General features: G+C 44.1%; 1 long non-coding RNA gene across 1 annotated transcript; it reads left to right on the top strand.

The window, feature by feature from the left end:
* The first annotated feature begins 4,225 nt into the window (after positions 1-4,225).
* On the top strand, positions 4,226-5,084 carry LOC128263723 (uncharacterized). Its single transcript, XR_008268497.1, has 3 exons — positions 4,226-4,407; positions 4,466-4,858; positions 4,921-5,084. It is a non-coding gene; the product is annotated as an uncharacterized LOC128263723 (long non-coding RNA).
* The last annotated feature ends 9,981 nt before the right edge of the window (positions 5,085-15,065 follow it).

Raw genomic sequence — 15,065 nt, forward strand, 5'->3', positions numbered from 1 at the left:
CGCTCACCCTGGTCGGAATTTTGAGTGAGAATGGCGCCCAGCCCGTAATCGCTGGCATCGGTCTGCGGCACAAACGGCTTTGTAAAATTCGGGCATGCAAAAATTGGGTCGGCGACCAATCTTGCCTTGACAGCTTCAAAGGCCTGCTGGTGGTCGTCGGTCCATTCCCATTTGACACCCTTTCGGAGAAGGGCGTTCAGCGGATGCACTAGTGTGGCAAAATCTTGCACAAAACGCCTGTACCACGATGCCACTCCCAAATACTGCCGCAGTTCTTTGGCAGTTGCCGGTGGTTTTAGCAATGCAATCGCTGATACCTTTTCCGGATCCGTCCCGATGCCTTGGTCTGTAATGCGATGCCCTAAATATTGAAGTTCCTTCCTGAAGAATTTACACTTATCAGCGTTTACTTTCAGGTTCGCCGCTCGCAGTCTTCTGAATACTTCCTTTAGGTTCCGCATGTGCTCCTCTAATGTCCGTCCGATGACGATTATATCATCCTGATACGCGAAAGCGTGCGGCATCATTTCGGGTCCAATTACCTGGTCCAACGCCCGCTGGAATGTTGCTGATGCCGAGTGTAAACCGAAAGGCATAACTTTCCATTGAAACAGGCCTTTCCCTGGCACTGTGAATGCGGTGTACTGCCTGCTGGCTGCCTCCAACGGTATCTGCCAGTACCCGTCCTTTAAGTCGAGGCTGCTAATGTATTTAGCTTCACGGAGTTGGTCCAGGATGTAGTTGATCATCGGCATTGGATATGCATCCTTCACGGACTTTGCGTTGATCTGCCTGAAATCCACACATAGCCTCCATTTCCCGTTCTTCTTTCTCACCATGACTATTGGTGAGCTGTACGGACTCCTTGACGGTTCGATGCAGCCCTTTTCAAGTAGCTCGTCTACTTTGGCGTTGATCTCGCCCTGCATTTTTGGATTTTTTGGATAGTACCGCTGTTTGACCGGCTGATCGTCCTTCATGGTGATCCTGTGTACTGCCACGTTTGACGGGCCTTGCAGATTTTCCAGGCTCTCCAACTCGGTCTTTAAAAACTGGTCCACATCCTTCTCCGAAAATTCCTCCGCGGCTTCCACGACTGCTACCGACAGTTTTTCCTCTAGCCAGCCTTGGTGTCTGTCCCTCGCCGGTATCATCACTCTGTGACCTGCGCATTTCACCTCGGCTCCGATTTTAGTGAGGAAGTTCTATCCTAGCACCAGTTCGTCAATCAATCCTGGGAGGATCAGCAGCTCCATTGACACTTTTCTTGTGCCAAGTCCGATTTGAATTTCTAGCTGTGATTTTACGTCTCCGCATCTACCGTCCGCCATCCGTACTTGCCTCTTTGTGGGTCCAACCTTTCCTGCCGCCTGTAGCCTGTCCGCCAGCTCTTTGCTGCGTTAAGGCCACCGTGGCCTTAACGTTCGCGTCACCTATGAGCACTGTGGCGGACAGTTGCATTTCTTCCGCCTTCAGGTCGCCCATTATTTTTGAGAGGCAGCACCTTACGATCCCTGGCCGCCCCTCGGAGGCTGGGATCGTTGCGCGTTTCCCGAACAGCACTCCACCGTTCGGACGCCTATCTTTCCGCATCGCCAGCAGAACGTGAGTCGCCGGTTCCGGCACTCCTTCGTCCAATGGTCCGCGCCCCCGCATCTGCGGCAAGCGTTGGCCGGATTCTGTATAAATCCACTGCGATCGGCTGGTGGTCCGTGTTCCTGCGGCGTATGCCTCCGTGGCGCCTCGTTGTCCTCCTGGCACCGCCTACACACCGCACCCTGCTCTGCCCTTGGCCTTGGCACTGGGCGGTTCTGTGTCCTCTGGGAGTGGTTTTCCATTTCAAACTTCTCCCGTTGCTCCTCCAGCTCCTCGAACTCGTCTGCCAGCGCCATCAGGGTGTCCAGGTGCCGACACTCGTACGGCCGGATAAACATTCGGAGGGCCGGCGTGCTGTTCTCCTTTATCCTGTTCAGGACTTCTTTGACAGACATACCCAGGGGCCGCATCATCGTCTGCATGTCCACCATGTAATCTTTAAATTTTTCCCCGTATGTCTGCCTCCGCTGCCTGACCTGGTCCGCTAGCTTCTCCATGTAGCCTCGAGGAAGGAAATATCCTTGGAAGCTGAATATGAAGTCTCCCCAGTTGTCCCACTGCCGGTTGTTGGCTATGAACCACTTTAGGGCTCTGCCCTGCAGCAGCTCCGGCATTGCTCGTGGGATCTGGTTTATATCCAGACCATATGTCACGGCTGACCACTCCACCTGCTCCAGGAACTCCAGTGGCTTGTAGTTGCCGTCATACCGAAAGTTCCACTCTCGGACTTGCTTGGCCACCTTGGCGTAGTCCTGCGGATGTGGCCGTACGCTTTCTTTCCTCTCGCGGCTGCCTTCTCGCTGCCTGCCGTCGCTTGCCATGCTCTGAATATCCAGGCTTGCTATAAGGCCTTCGGCATCTGCGGCTGTTAGTTTGAATTTTGGCATCGGCAGCTTCCTGAATTTGACCTCCAGACCTGCCACTAACTCTGCCACTACCGGGTCTTCTGTTATGGGGTCAACCGTCTCTGCCAGGGTCTTCCTCATCGCCTCTACCGAGCCCTCGAGTTCTATTCCCAGAACATTGCTCACCTCGGCGAAGTCCTCCTTCCTGAGATTATAAATCCAGGACTTTCCCATCTTTGATCTTTTGTTCTCTTGGTCAGGGCAATCACTCATGGGCGCCAGATGTAACGACCTGATTTCTATGTATTCTCGCTCGCTACTTTAACGGGCGGCTAGCTCAGAGAGGTTATGGGTTCGTTCCACCAAATTTATATTGGGTGATTGCCTTTGACCAAAGAATAACGCCAGAGTTCTGTTGGGCTCGTTACTGTCTTTATTCGTCTCCTTCTACAACCCTCGCGGCTCTTCAGCTGCTGCTGCTCCTCGTCGTCGTCCTCTGCGGCGTCGCTCCTCGTCGCTGTCCTTCGCGGCGTCGCTCCTCGTCGTCGACTGCTTGCTGGTATCTGACTCGTGACGGCTCCTTCGAGACTCTGGATGTTATGCGAACCTCACTGTCGGGACCGGCAAGGTGTTTCGCCTAGCAGGTAGAACGAGGTTCAGCCTTTTCGCCTAGCCACCTTTGTCGCAGGCTCCCTAAGTTGGTCCGGATTGTGTCGGCAAGGTGTATCGCCTACCAGGTTGAACTAGGTTCGACCTCTTCGCCCAGCCACCTTTATCGCAGACTCCACGCAAGGACTCCCTGAGCTCGATTTAACCCCGACCTAGCACCCGTTGGATCTCAGCGTTAAAGCCTCAGCCTTGTAGACTCTCAGTCGTTCGGCGTCTCGACTTTGCGATCTTGATCCTGGTACTCGGCACTTGATTAACTTGCTACTGGTCTCGCGTACACGCACTCGCTTTGATTCTCGCACTATTACTTTTCCCTGTGCTGCGCTTGCGCCGCCTTTTATAGCCTGTGATGGTCCCGTTATTTCCCTTTTCCAGCTCGCGTGATCGGGTCCAAGGTCCACTGCCGCACCGTTAGTTCACGGTGCGTCCTCTTTGTGCGGGTCCGAAGTCCGCCATTTTACCGTTCGACCCTGTTGCCCTTGCCGTGTGAGGGTCCAATGTCCAGCGTGGTACCGTTAGTCCACGGTGTCTCCGCTTTGCCCGGGTCCAAGGTCCGTTGTTTACCGTTTGACCTTGTTGCCCTTGACTCCTCCGGCATTCTCGCCTCCTTCGCTGTTGCTATGCAGCTCTCCTGCCTCGGAATTTGTGGGGAGTTTTAAGACTCCTCACAAATTGTTATTACAGACCGCAGCTTTCATTACTTTCCAACTTGTATCACTGCTCTCGTTTTTAACTTTTAGCTCGTGATCAAAAAATCTAAAGTAAGATTTTCATCAGCTAGGGTCCCAATTGCAGTTATAACCCCATTATATCATTGTTGCCATTTTAGCTTATTTCAAGCTAGATTTAGCATATTTTAAAATGAAATAGCTTGAAAAATACTTGAAATGCATATAGTTTAAAATCTGGCTTATTTCAAATTTCATTTAGCTAATTTCGGCTTAAAAAAATTTATAACAAAAAATTTTTTGTTTTTCGATTGTATTATAATTTTTGGTATTTTTATCGATAAAAGTCATATTTTTTGTTGGTATTTTAATAATAATCGTTAGGAAGTTTCGGTCACACTGAAATTTTGCACATGTTTGTTTTGCGTTTGTTGTTGCGTAGTTTAAGAAACATGCCGAAAGGGACTTACAAGCAAAATTTCCGCGATTCGTGGTTAAATTTTGAAGAATTTAAGCAGTGGCTACGCAAAGAAGGAAATCAAAGACGAAAAATATTTTGATGAAAAATATAAAATCAGAGAAGATTGTAAAAACTTCATCAAGGCTTTAATTATTCAACTAAGGGAGAGGTAAGCTTTAATTGGATTTTAATAAAATGATATGTATTAATCTGCAGCGTAATTTCAGACTTCCTGATAACATTGAAGTACTAAAACAAATGGATATTTTCGCCGTTGGCAATATGCTACAAGCAAATAAAACGCCAGATAAAATTATTTCGTTGTTGGAACATTTCAAATATGAAAATATTGATGAAATAGTATCCCAATTTGGAAAAATCCACCTTATTAATTGGGAAAAAAAGGAAATAACTATAGAGTTTTGGTCAGAAGTTTTGATGTATAAGGATGCTGGCCAAAACAAAGCTTTCGAGCAACTGGCGTTATTTGCTTTGCACATTCTTTCACTGCCATGGTCGAATGCTGCGGTTGAGAGGGTATTCAGCCAAATGAACATGGTCAAAACAAAGTTGCGCAACAAAATGAATTTAAAAAGCTTGAACGCAATTTTAAGAATAAGGTTTGTTTTTGAAATTTTAAATTTTTTAAAATATACTAAGTATTTTTTTTTTTATGTTATAGATATGGACTGCGACGTCATGGCAAATGTTGCCATGACTACATACTTCCAACGAAATACCTCAGCTCATCCGCTAAATATATGGAATCGAAAGATGAAGTCGATGAAATTATTTCTTTGCTCTAATAGCTATATAAATATAATATCAATAAAAGTAAAAAATCAACTATTTTAATGTTTTCCATGGTTAGCTTATTTTTAGCTTAATTTTTTTAATTTTTAGCTCATTCTAGCTTATTTTTTTCTTCAATCTAGCTTATTTTATCTCTCAAAATCTGGCAGCACTGCATTATATGACGATGGCAAGGTCAATAGCAAGTGCGACTTTCTCCATTACGATGATTTTCGCTCCTGAGGCTAAAAGCTCTATTATTAACTCACCGAAAATGTTGGAATGACAAAATAGTGTTGTCTCACTCTGCAACGTTAAGGACAACACTCTTTTCCGAACAGCTAACTGCGACGGGCTACTCTTGCGTTCATAGATGGCGTCCAGATTCGTAAAAATTTGTCGCGCCGCGTCAGAAAAGAGTCACTAAGATATTTTAGACAAGTGCTCTTTGCACTACGCTTTGATTCTCGCACTAATATTTCGGGGTGAGCTGCGATTGCGCCGCCTTTTATAACCTGTGATGGTCCCGGTATTCCTCTTCTCCAACTCGCGTGATCGGGTCTAAGGTCAACTGCCGTTAGTGCGTCCTCTTTGTGCAGGTCCGAAGTCCGCCAATTCAGCGTTCGATCTTATTGCCCTTGCCTTCTAGCGCGGACCGCCGTTAGTTTACGGTGTCTCCGCTTTGCCCGGGTCCAAGGTCCGTTGTTCACAGTTAGACCTTGTTGCCCTTGGCTCCTCCGGCATATTCGAAGTCAGATTAGAAAAGTCCGATCTTAAGAAATGATAAAGCAATCAAAAGGTCTCATTTTTATAAGAGTTTGTGGATACTAAGAGTTTTAGAAAGTCATTTGGCTTCGGAGAAATGAGGGTGAAAGTGCAAAAGAACTTACTTATGTGACATGGTTGTATTCTGGCATTAAAAACGCGTCTAGTAACACCGAATCTCAATCGGATACTCCGTTAAAAAGATATTCAATAAACAAGAGAAATACATAATTTTCGAAATGAGAACGTTTTCCCGTTACTGGTTCGTGCGTATCATAGCGATGTTAAGGGTCCTGATAACAAATTTACTGTATTAAGCAGCTCGAGCTGAACAAATTTTGTTCTACCACGCCCACAACTCCCAAACGACTAAAGCTACGATTACGTGCTATATTTCGTTAAAAAGTTAAAGGGTATCTTAATATATTTTCTTCAAGTAAAATAATTACGGAATTATTGCCAAAATTAGATTTGTGTGTTAACATTTTATCGATTTTATAGATTTCTTTTTATTTTCGGGTCCTTATAGCTTTTGAGATTACTCAACTTTTGATATATATCACATATTTCTCTAAAAATTCGCTTTTGGGACTTACTCAGCTGACGTACTTCAATAAAAAATGGGTTAAAGTGTCCTGTACAAATTAAAAACAAGAAAGACAGCAAACTTCAACAAGCCGATGTTTATATACCCTTGTAGCTTTTGTAAAAAAAAAATCTTAATATAATCGTATTTCTTTAAAAACATTGAAGCTATAATGATTTTTATCTCAATTTTTCGATGTTTTCTTTTATAACCCCGATTGTTCCCATGGGACCCTTATAATATATTTGTCCAGTCAAATTTAAACACAACTAACAAAAAATTTTAAAACAGCAAAGTTATAATTTTCTTTCCTTTTTTCTCAAAATTGTTGCAATGGGAGCTATATGAAGTAGACGTCCGAACAACCCAGTTCCCAGTTATATTTTACCTGCAATAAAAAAAAATTTCCTGCAGATAGATTTAAAACTGAGAGACTAGTTTGAGTAGAAACGGCAAGGCGGCTAGATAGACTTTCTTAGTGATGCTGATCAGAATAAACATATATAGTCGGAATTGTCTCCATCACTGCGTTTTAATCTTTTGACTGAGTCTAAAATACCCTCTGCAAAGGTATAATGAATAAAAAAAAACGAAAATTGCTTTCTAACAAAAAAAAAGAAGCTACATTCGATATTACATTACGACTACATTTTTATCTCTACGGCTTTAAATATCTAAAAACAATGAATTTTTTGCCATTTTTTCACACAGGCAAGCGCCAACAAAAATTAAAAGAAACTAAAAAAGAAGAGAACGTGAATTAAAATCACCCCGCGAATAAAATGAATACTAATGCATCTCGTTCTCTCGAATCTCTGCCCGAGACTCGAAGTCAAATTTGACTTCTCACCCCAATTCTCATTTTTGGTTCAAACTTGTATATCTGTCCCAGTATGAATCGCACGCTGCACTGCTCGCTCTCAGTGTGAAAAGCTGGTGCGAGACTGACAATTAGGGGGGGGGGAAATGAAGTTGAACCAAATATTATACATTACATAGATGCGACATCTCATACAAAAAATGGTCTGTTTTGTTTGAAGCTTGCCGATGAAGGGGGAACGGAAGGAGTGAGAGATATTCTATTTTTAGAATTCGTTTTTAGGCCTAACACAATACATGCGCAAACGTTTTGCATATGTATGTGTGAACTTGCGCTTCCAACTATTTTGTCGAATTACAGATTTTTGTTTTTCGGCGGCCTGGTCGGCGCTTCAATGACTGTTGCCTAATACAAAAATTTCTGATATCAAACAAAAACACCCCTTGACGAGGTAAAATTAACGTGGCGATCACATTTTGTGACGACTTTTTTTTATTTTACCAAAAAGAATAATTTTATTTTTTTGTTCAATAAGTTTTGTAATTAGTTTAGTTTTTGTAATAACATTGCTTATGTTTACATTTTCCTTAAAAGATTGGCTTCGCATAGATTTCTGAGCATGCAATAAGCAGAAACCTGAATACCTCCGAAAAGCGAATTCTTAGAGAAAATTGTTTTTTATAACAAAAGCAATAAGCACTCAAAATAAGAAGCGAAACTACCGGGTTTTCCAAAAAATGATAGAACAAAAGTTTTTCAGCTCGAACTCCTTAAAACAGTAAAATTGGTTTCAGGACCCCAAAGAACCTTTTTTTTTTTTTTTTTTTTTTTTTCTACACATGCATTTTATTTATTGAATCTTCTCTCAATTGAGACTAACAATAAGTATATAAAATCTTAAATTAAAAAGCTATATCTGACAGTCAAGTTGACTGACGCGGGATGTAAGGGCTCTAATAACTATTGCTGCGCTGGAAGGTCATTTCGTTGCAATCGGGTCCGGTTGGAAACCCTGGCTAGGCCCCTGGCGAGCTGGTTTGGATGAGAAGTTAGCTTGGTGTGGTAGGACGCCTTTTGTTTTGAAATTTCATCTTTTACGGGAAGAATGCCAAGATCTCTGTGGATGTTGTCGTTCCGAACATACCAAGGTGCCCCAGTGATAGTTCTCAGGATTTTTGATTGTGCTCGCTGGATAATGTCGATGTTACTGCTGCTCGCGTTTCCCCACAATTGGAAGCCGTAAGTCCAGACTGGCTTAAGCGTTGAATTGTAGAGCAGAACCTTGAAGTCCAGGCAGAGGGGGGAGCGAGCGTTTATGAGCCAATGGAGGTTAATGGATTTTAGTTTTGGATGAATTTTCTTAGCTTCGATATGTCTCCGCCATGTAAGTCTTCTGTCAAGGTGGACGCCAAGGTACGTTACATCGTCAGCTTGTGGAAGTGGCGTGTTATTCAGAGTTAGCGGGGGACACGTTTGTCTGTTAAGAGTAAACGTTATGTGTTTACACTTTTGCGCATTTATTTGTATACGCCAGTCTGATAACCACCTCTCCACTAACACGAGATGATCAGCTAGTTGTGCTGTTGCCTGAATTGGGCATTTGGACCGACTTAAGATCGCGGTATCGTCTGCGAATGTAGAAGTAGTTAGCCGCTCGTTCGTGGGAATATCTGCGGTGTAAAGGAGAAATAGAGTTGGACCAAGGGCGCTACCTTGAGGAACTCCAGCCTCTATCGTGTAATCGTCGGATATTGTAGTGTTGCATCTCACGGCGATGGCTCTGTTGTAAAGGTACGATTCAAGTATCCTGTGAGTGTTTTCCGGTAGTAACGTAGTTAACGTTCGACCAGACTCGGTCGAAAGCCTGCGCAACGTCAAGGAATACCGCACTGCAGTATTCCCGAGACTCGAATGCAGTTCGTATTTCTGTTGGTAATCTGTTAACTTGCTCTATTGTTCCATGGCTTTCTCGAAAGCCAAATTGATGCGCCGGAATAATGTTGTGCTCTTTCAGATATGGGATTATGCGTGTCAAAAGGCATTTTTCGAGCAGTTTTGACAGACACGAGAGAAAACTTATCGGTCTATATGAGGCTGGTATTGTGTGATCTTTTCCTGGCTTTGGGATCATTATGATTACCGACTTTTTCCGTTTTTTTGGGAAGTAGCCAAGTCGTGTAATCCCGTTAAATAGTTTACAAATTACCTCAACTGCACAGTTTGGGAGTTCAATTAGCATCTTAGAAGTTATTAGATCACCGCCTGGGGCCTTTTTTGTTTTTAATTGCTCGCTGATGACTTTTGCAACTTCGTTTGTTTGGAACAGAATTGGCGCCGTCTCAGTTCCACCTCGAATTGTCGGCGACGGTAGTGTGAATGAATTATTTGCAGGGTTTGGCTGAAAAACATTTCGAAGGTGTAAAGCAAATGTACAGGCTCTGTCTTTGTCGCTTCTGGCTCAGCTGCCTGAATAGTCTCTTACGGGAATTACTGTTTCGGCCGGCGCACTTAGATTTTGGTGGGCCCTCTACAGGGGATGCTTGGTGCTGGTGGGTGAAAGTTACTCAATGTACTGGCGTTGTGCTTTTTCTTCTTCGTGCCTTAGAGCCCTGGTAAGTCTGCGACCAGCTTCCTTAAGACTATGTCTTGAGGATGGCGATCTGCTGGTTTGCCAAGCACGCCACAAACGTATTTTCTCCAAAACATGGTTAGTTTTGTGTTGGTGAGTGTGCCCATCCCTCCCTTGCGGTGTAGAGACTTTGGCTGCTGCGATGAGTACAGACTCCAGTGCATTGGCATAGCAGTCGATGTCCTCCTTGAAGTTGAGCTGTGGAGTTAGTTCGATGTGGGAACTTACGTACTTTTTGAACTTCAGCCAGTTGGTTCGATGCGACGTCAGCCTGCAAGGGTGCTCGATTAATTCCGGGCTTTGAAGAAGAGTTATTAGCACTGGTGAGTGGTCCGATGATAGATCCAAAAGCGATTTTGCAGATATTAGATTGCGAGAAATATTTTTTGTCACAGCAAAATCAATTAAATCAGGTAGTTTTCTAGGATCTGTTGGCCAGTATGTAGGACTGCCTGGTGAAACGTAGTCCAGTTTGTTGCATGTTTTGATGAGTGCATTATATAGTTGCCTTCCTTTGGGGGTAACAAGGCGGGATCCCCAGTGTGTGTGCTTGGCGTTGTAATCACCTGCTGCTATGAATCGCTCTCCAAGTGAATTGTAGAAGTCCATGAATTGGTCTTCTGAGACTGTAAAGCGGGGTGGGCAGTAGACAGCGGCAATGGCAAGGTTGCTGGTGCCCAACTGTAATTTTATCGATGTAGCTTGCAGATAATTTTTTGCAAACCGTTGGTGAAAGTGGTGTTTGATACGGTCTCTTATTAAGATGCCGGCTCCGCCATGTGCTTTACCATCTGGATGATCGGTGCCGTAGAACGTGTATCCTCGTATTTGAAAGTTATATTTGCTGGTGAGATGCGTTTCTGCCAGCAACATAACGTCGATGTGATTTTCGTTCAGAAATTGAGTTATTTCAGGTATATGCCGTGAAACACCGTTGGCGTTCCACAGAGTTATTCGGAGGCTAGGCATAATTTATTTGGACTTCTGAGCTGCAAGCATTTGTAACAAGATATTTTGGTTTTGCATTAGAGTTTGCATGGTGGTTTTCATGAAGGACATAAATTCCATCATATTTTGTTGCAAAGTTATCATCATAGTTTCCATGTTACTTTGTGGCTGTCCCATGGCCTGCTGTATGTTATCAGTTTTCGGATCTATGTGAGCTGTGCCTGATCTTAGAGCACTGGCGAAGGAGATGCTGTTGGTGGTAATTGAAGGGCCAACTGATGACCTGGCTGCTTTTGCGAAGAATACTTCGGGTGTCGTTTGTGATTTCATGTAAATGTTCTGGCGTGCCGTTGTCGCCGTTGAACCAAATATTATATGCGACATCTCATACAAAAAATGGTCTGTTTTGTTTGAGGCTTGCCGATGAAGGGGGAACGGAAGGAGTGAGAGATATTCTATTTTTAGAATTCGTTTTTAGGCCTAACACAATACATGCGCAAACGTTTTGCATATGTATGTGTGAACTTGCGCTTCCAACTATTTTGTCGAATTACAGATTTTTTTTTTTCTACATATGCATTTTATTTATTGAATCTTCTCTCAATTGAGACTAACAATAAGTATATAAAATCTTAAATTAAAAAGCTATATCTGACAGTCAAGTTGACTGACGCGGGATGTAAGGGCTCTAATAACTATTGCTGCGCTGGAAGGTCATTTCGTTGCAATCGGGTCCGGTTGGAAACCCTGGCTAGGCCCCTGGCGAGCTGGTTTGGATGAGAAGTTAGCTTGGTGTGGTAGGACGCCTTTTGTTTTGAAATTTCATCTTTTACGGGAAGAATGCCAAGATCTCTGTGGATGTTGTCGTTCCGAACATACCAAGGTGCCCCAGTGATAGTTCTCAGGATTTTTGATTGTGCTCGCTGGATAATGTCGATGTTACTGCTGCTCGCGTTTTTCCACAATTGGAAGCCGTAAGTCCAGACTGGCTTAAGCGTTGAAATGTAGAGCAGAACCTTGAAGTCCAGGCAGAGGGTGGAGCGAGCGTTTATGAGCCAATGGAGGTTAATGGATTTTAGTTTTGGATGAATTTTCTTAGCTTCGATATGTCTCCGCCATGTAAGTCTTCTGTCAAGGTGGACGCCAAGGTACGTTACATCGTCAGCTTGTGGAAGTGGCGTGTTATTCAGAGTTAGCGGGGGACACGTTTGTCTGTTAAGAGTAAACGTTATGTGTTTGTGTGTTATGTGCGCATTTATTTGTATACGCCAGTCTGATAACCACCTCTCCACTAACACGAGATGATCAGCTAGTTGTGCTGTTGCCTGAATTGGGCATTTGGACCGACTTAAGATCGCGGTATCGTCTGCGAATGTAGAAGTAGTTAGCCGCTCGTTCGTGGGAATATCTGCGGTGTAAAGGAGAAATAGAGTTGGACCAAGGGCGCTACCTTGAGGAACTCCAGCCTCTATCGTGTAATCGTCGGATATTGTAGTGTTGCGTCTCACGGCGATGGCTCTGTTGTAAAGGTACGATTCAAGTATCCTGTGAGTGTTTTCCGGTAGTAACGTAGTTAACGTTCGACCAGACTCGGTCGAAAGCCTGCGCAACGTCAAGGAATACCGCACTGCAGTATTCCCGAGACTCGAATGCAGTTCGTATTTCTGTTGGTAATCTGTTAACTTGCTCTATTGTTCCATGGCTTTCTCGAAAGCCAAATTGATGCGCCGGAATAATGTTGTGCTCTTTCAGATATGGGATTATGCGTGTCAAAAGGCATTTTTCGAGCAGTTTTGACAGACACGAGAGAAAACTTATCGGTCTATATGAGGCTGGTATTGTGTGATCTTTTCCTGGCTTTGGGATCATTATGATTACCGACTTTTTCCGTTTTTTTGGGAAGTAGCCAAGTCGTGTAATCCCGTTAAATAGTTTACAAATTACCTCAACTGCACAGTTTGGGAGTTCAATTAGCATCTTAGAAGTTATTAGATCACCGCCTGGGGCCTTTTCTGTTTTTAATTGCTCGCTGATGACTTTTGCAACTTCGTTTGTTTGGAACAGAATTGGCGCCGTCTCAGTTCCACCTCGAATTGTCGGCGACGGTAGTGTGAATGAATTATTTGCAGGGTTTGGCTGAAAAACATTTCGAAGGTGTAAAGCAAATGTACAGGCTCTGTCTTTGTCGCTTCTGGCCCAGCTGCCTGAATAGTCTTTTACGGGAATTACTGTTTCGGCCGGCGCACTTAGATTTTGGTGGGCCCTCTACAGGGGATGCTTGGTGCTGGTGGGTGAAAGTTACTCAATGTACTGGCGTTGTGCTTTTTCTTCTTCGTGCCTTAGAGCCCTGGTAAGTCTGCGACCAGCTTCCTTAAGACTATGTCTTGAGGATGGCGATCTGCTGGTTTGCCAAGCACGCCACAAACGTATTTTCTCCAAAACATGGTTAGTTTTGTGTTGGTGAGTGTGCCCATCCCTCCCTTGCGGTGTAGAGACTTTGGCTGCTGCGATGAGTACAGACTCCAGTGCATTGGCATAGCAGTCGATGTCCTCCTTGAAGTTGAGCTGTGGAGTTAGTTCGATGTGGGAACTTACGTACTTTTTGAACTTCAGCCAGTTGGTTCGATGCGACGTCAGCCTGCAAGGGTGCTCGATTAATTCCGGGCTTTGAAGAAGAGTTATTAGCACTGGTGAGTGGTCCGATGATAGATCCAAAAGCGATTTTGCAGATATTAGATTGCGAGAAATATTTTTTGTCACAGCAAAATCAATTAAATCAGGTAGTTTTCTAGGATCTGTTGGCCAGTATGTAGGACTGCCTGGTGAAACGTAGTCCAGTTTGTTGCATGTTTTGATGAGTGCATTATATAGTTGCCTTCCTTTGGGGGTAACAAGGCGGGATCCCCAGTGTGTGTGCTTGGCGTTGTAATCACCTGCTGCTATGAATCGCTCTCCAAGTGAATTGTAGAAGTCCATGAATTGGTCTTCTGAGACTGTAAAGCGGGGTGGGCAGTAGACAGCGGCAATGGCAAGGTTGCTGGTGCCCAACTGTAATTTTATCGATGTAGCTTGCAGATAATTTTTTGCAAACCGTTGGTGAAAGTGGTGTTTGATACGGTCTCTTATTAAGATGCCGGCTCCGCCATGTGCTTTACCATCTGGATGATCGGTGCCGTAGAACGTGTATCCTCGTATTTGAAAGTTATATTTGCTGGTGAGATGCGTTTCTGCCAGCAACATAACGTCGATGTGATTTTCGTTCAGAAATTGAGTTATTTCAGGTATATGCCGTGAAACACCGTTGGCGTTCCACAGAGTTATTCGGAGGCTAGGCATAATTTATTTGGACTGCTGAGCTGCAAGCATTTGTAACAAGATATTTTGGTTTTGCATTAGAGTTTGCATGGTGGTTTTCATGAAGGACATAAATTCCATCATATTTTGTTGCAAAGTTATCATCATAGTTTCCATGTTACTTTGTGGCTGTCCCATGGCCTGCTGTATGTTATCAGTTTTCGGCTCTATGTGAGCTGTGCCTGATCTTAGAGCACTGGCGAAGGAGATGCTGTTGGTGGTAATTGAAGGGCCAAATGATGACCTGGCTGCTTTTGCGAAGAAAACTTCGGGTGTCGTTTGTGATTTCATGTAAATGTTCTGGCGTGCCGTTGTCGCTCTTTGCATCCGACTTTTCATCTCCTTGTAGACTGGACAGCCTCTGTAGTTTGCTGTGTGGTTTCCTTGGCAGTTTACACACTTTTTAGTGAGAGAGTTTCCCTTGTTGGCAGGGCAGGGTTCGGAGCCGTGGCAGTTTCCACAAGCTACACAAACTGACCTGAGGGTGCAGTAAGCCCTGGTGTGCCGGTATTCCTGGCAATTTGTGCATTGCACTGGCCCGTTCCGTTTGTGCGGCTCTTCTACTGTGATCCTACGGTGCAGAAGGTCTGGCTCCAGCTCGACCTTGAAAAGTGGTTGCGGCTTCTTGTTTTTGTTCATAATGTTAATAACATTTTTGGCGCAAAAAGCGTTTTCTTTTAAAGCCTCTATAATTTCAGAGGGGGTCACATCGGGTTCTATTCCCTTGAGGACAACTTGTAAGCCCTTGCAACTTTTCAGCTGGTACGTGTAGTAGTTCTTTTTGGCGTTGTTTAGGTACTTCGACACTGCTCGGAAATCATCTTCGGTTTTGGTTTGAAGTTTGGTTTCGCTTATATTCCCTTTCATAAGCGGAATAACATGAAAGTTATCCTTCCCGACAAGCTCAACTATTTTATTGACTAGGACGTTGGA

Source organism: Drosophila gunungcola, unplaced genomic scaffold (assembly GCF_025200985.1).
Source record: "Drosophila gunungcola strain Sukarami unplaced genomic scaffold, Dgunungcola_SK_2 000016F, whole genome shotgun sequence".
Classification (NCBI taxonomy): domain Eukaryota; kingdom Metazoa; phylum Arthropoda; class Insecta; order Diptera; family Drosophilidae; genus Drosophila; species Drosophila gunungcola.